Source organism: Clarias gariepinus, chromosome 2 (assembly GCF_024256425.1).
Source record: "Clarias gariepinus isolate MV-2021 ecotype Netherlands chromosome 2, CGAR_prim_01v2, whole genome shotgun sequence".
NCBI classification, from domain to species: domain Eukaryota; kingdom Metazoa; phylum Chordata; class Actinopteri; order Siluriformes; family Clariidae; genus Clarias; species Clarias gariepinus.
Window position 1 is genome coordinate 12099785 of NC_071101.1, and position 4035 is coordinate 12103819.

A 4035-nucleotide genomic window follows, 5' to 3' on the forward strand; every position below is an offset into this window, starting at 1 on the left:
GTCTCGGTGTGCCTCGTGGCCTCGTCTTGCAGGATTTATATGCTCCCCCGCCCCCCCGCGCGTGAAGTCGGAGTCTTTGCGTGGACGAAGTGAATGAGACAGCATGAGGAGGGAGGGAGGGAGGGAGAGAGAGAGCGCGCGGGGGAGCTGTGCGTGTGCGTGCGTGTGTATGTGCTCTATGAGAGAGAGAGAAAGAGAGAGAGAGAGAGAGGAAAATGGAGAGGGGAGGTAGCAGTGGAAAGACGGAGAACAACTACGCACACACGAACGCTGGGGACCGGAAAGAAGACATCACGGCGGAGTGTGGATCATTACATCACCTACTGACCGCCGTGATTGAGCGGCGCAGCGCACAACAAGATGAAGCGTACCGTCATATGGTCACAAACAATGCGCACACAAGGAGGGCAGCGTGTACAAGTGTGTGTGTGTTAAAACAAAAGCACCTAACGTGTATACTTAACGTGATAACGTGACAACGTCAGAGTGATCGCACCGGCACGTGCTGAACGAGCCAGGCACGCGGAGTAGCACTTTGGAGACATTTATTTATTTATTTATTATTATTATTATTATTAAAGGGGTCATAGAAAGTGTCATCATGTTTATGAGGTACGCGCATTCATACACAAACACACCCCCATCCACACACACACACACACACACACACACACGCGCGCGCACACATTTGGGTTTGCACAAAACAGGAGCGCGCGCGGTGTATCAGAGTACTGTGGGCGGCTTTGGGATGCGCCTCGAGAGCGCGCGCCCAACGGACACACGGAGGACACGCGCCGGACGAGGGCGTTCCAGAACCTTCCAGGGTACATCTGCTCCTCTGCCTGGAGGAGACAGCCGAGAGAGAGAGAGAGAGAAAACAACTCAACACACGGAGTTAGTCAACGTTACGTAAAGATATCCGAGCTCCAGGGATGATATGATCACGTAGTCATCTATAATCTATATTTACAAACACCACACACACACACACACACACACACACACAGTCGGTACAACAGCACAGGCTTCCCCTGTCGGCTTCCGTCATGAGTTGTGGTCATGTATGGTGGGACTTGTTACTCGTACACACACACACACACACACGTAAGAGTTGTCCACAGAATTGTCATGATGTGTGTATACTGTATGTGTGTGTTCCCATCCAAACCCCTCCACTCTACCTTCTGGTCTGAAGGCAAAGAAAGCGAAGGAAGTGTGATTAATATGTTTGTGTGATGTTACTCATCCGGAAGCACCGGAGCCACAGCGCAGGTAGGGAAGCCTGTCAGGCCAGTCCATCTCTCTCTCTCTCTCTCTCTCTCTCTTTCTCTTTGTCTATGACTCAAGGATAAATTACAGAAGTCTGCTTTCAAGTCACCACGTGAATGGCAGAACACACGAGCTGATGTCATAGGTAGCAGTAATCAGTTATTAAAATCCTTCCTTTCCTAATGCACCTAAGTTTAACTCATTAAAGATTCCAACAGAACAAAGTGTTTTCTATGACCTTATAAATATATATATATATATATATAAATCTTAAAGTTATGAATAATGGGAAAATGAACAGTCAAAAATCAAAGTAAGTAATGAACTCTTTTACATTATTATTATTATTATTATTTGTTTTTACATTTTTTTTCTTTTCATCCGTAGTAAGCACTTTATCCCAGTCACGGTGGTGGTGAATCCAGATCCGGTCGCAACAACTCAGGACACAGTCTGAGCACGCTTTCACACACGTTCTCACCCACACACAGTCCAGCATTACCAATCCACCTACTTACAGGAGGAGACAGGAGGAAACCCACACAAAACACAAGGGGAGGACATGCACAGAAACATCCACACAAACAGTCCCCCACTGAGCTCAGGATCGAACCGGCAAACCTGGAGCTGTGAACATCAAACATGATAAGAAACATGAAGTTAATACCTTTAAATGTGTTTTCTACAAACACATAGTGAAACAGAGTTCATCATTTTTTTTATTTTGATAGAAAAATATTATATCTACTAAATATGTTAGCTTTATGTTATTAACTGTAATATTTCAATGTTTTTATGTTACCAGGGTTTCCTCTTCATGTTCCAGTTTCCTTCACCTTGTCCAAAGACATGTAGAATAGGTTATTTGGCATTCCCAAACTGCTAGTGTGTGTGTGTGTGTGTGAGTGCCCTGAGTTGGGGTGTCACCCTGTCAAGGGGTATCCTGCCTTGTGTTCTAAGTCGCCTGGGATAGGCTATATGATATCATATGATATCATATCATATCATATTATATCATATCTGGAATTTCCTTCCAGATCGATCGATTTATCTATCTATCTATCTATCTATCTATCTATCTATCTATCTATCTATCTATCTATCTATCTATCTAAAATAATCGTATGTCTATGTGTGGGTTTTACACATGTACTCACGTCTGTCCTGCCAAGCTCGTTAGACCTGAGATCTCTCATTTCACCTCACCTTTGAATCCCTTTATGACACCCTTACAAACACAAACCAAAAAGAAAGGAAAGAGAAGTAACAGGCAATAGAGTGCAAGGCTCATTCAGGTGTGAGTAAGTTTTCACAACGATGCACATGCGAGACTGGTCTTAGCAGAGCTCTGAGGGTAATAGAAGTGATGCTATCATCATCCGAAGGAACCTGAGGGACTCATTTATCCAATCTTGCGTAGAACAAGTTCCGATTCCATGCGTAAGAACAGCACGATGACACTGGCACATAACCACGCGCATACGCACAGCTGTGCGCAATGGGTGCTAATAAATCCCACCTAGTTGTAAATTGCTCTGTGCATGGCCAAGCTCATTTGCCTAATGAAGCTCCTCTAATTGTCATATACAGTAAGAAATATCCCCAAGATGCTCCTTGTGTTGCTGATATTGACGTAGAGATGCTGTTGCAGTTTTATTCATCACAGAGGGCAGCATCATCACAAAATCATATTACATTTTTTACTTGTTAAATGAGATTAAAAGGAACAGTTACTTCCTACTAACTTTATAAGTCACATTCTATGTGAAGGCTTGCATATGTATAGTGTAGGTACCAACTGATGCCTTTGTATGGTTGATTAATGTGACCCTAGGTGTGCGTGTGTGTGTGCGTGTGTGTGTGTGTGTGTGTGTGTGAGTGTTTGTGTGATGCTGTAGAATAACTTGATGTTGTGATCTGTTTGTGTTAAAGTGGTTGTAATTCAGTCTACACATACATTTGTGTTATAACTAGGACAAATACAGAGTCAGCCACAAATGTATACAGGAAAAGAAAAACTTTTATAAATATTTTATGTGCTAAATTTTTTGCTATACAATATACTGTATTAATATTTATGTTAATATGATAATATTGTTATTGTAATTTTAATATAATATACATCATACTATCTTTCTTTTTCTGAAGTATGTATAATGTTTACACTGTAAACTTAGTAGCATAGTATTATGACTCTCAAGGAAAAAGTGTCCTGAATTGTTAAATACTTAGGGGTAGCTTAGTAGTTAAGGCATTGAGCTACTAATTGGAAGGCCCAATCTAAGCAACTGCTCAGATGTATAATGAGACTTGAATCATGCACAAAGAGAGGTTTCATTGAGCAGTATTTCTCTTTGTACTGATTTTTGCCTCCTTCTCAGGGTCTCCAGATCATTTAAATTGATTTGCCACAGGTTTTAGCCGGATGCCCTTACTATATAAAAAAAAAAAACACCCATTATCTCCAGGCTTGGGAGTAGCACTGCATCTTAGTGGCTTGCTATTATATATATGTGCCTATGTACATAGACCCAACAGTGGCTACTTAATAGTGGTGGGGCTCAAACCCATGACCAACCAATCAATAACTGAAAGCCACAACTGTCTGAGCCACCACTGCCCCATGCATTTGTTTACTGTATATGTACAATATTGTCCAAGTTCTATCTATCCATACATTTCTTTTATATATGCTTATAATAAGTACATTGGTATTCTGGATGGGTGTATACACACACACACACACACACATGCACGCACACACCC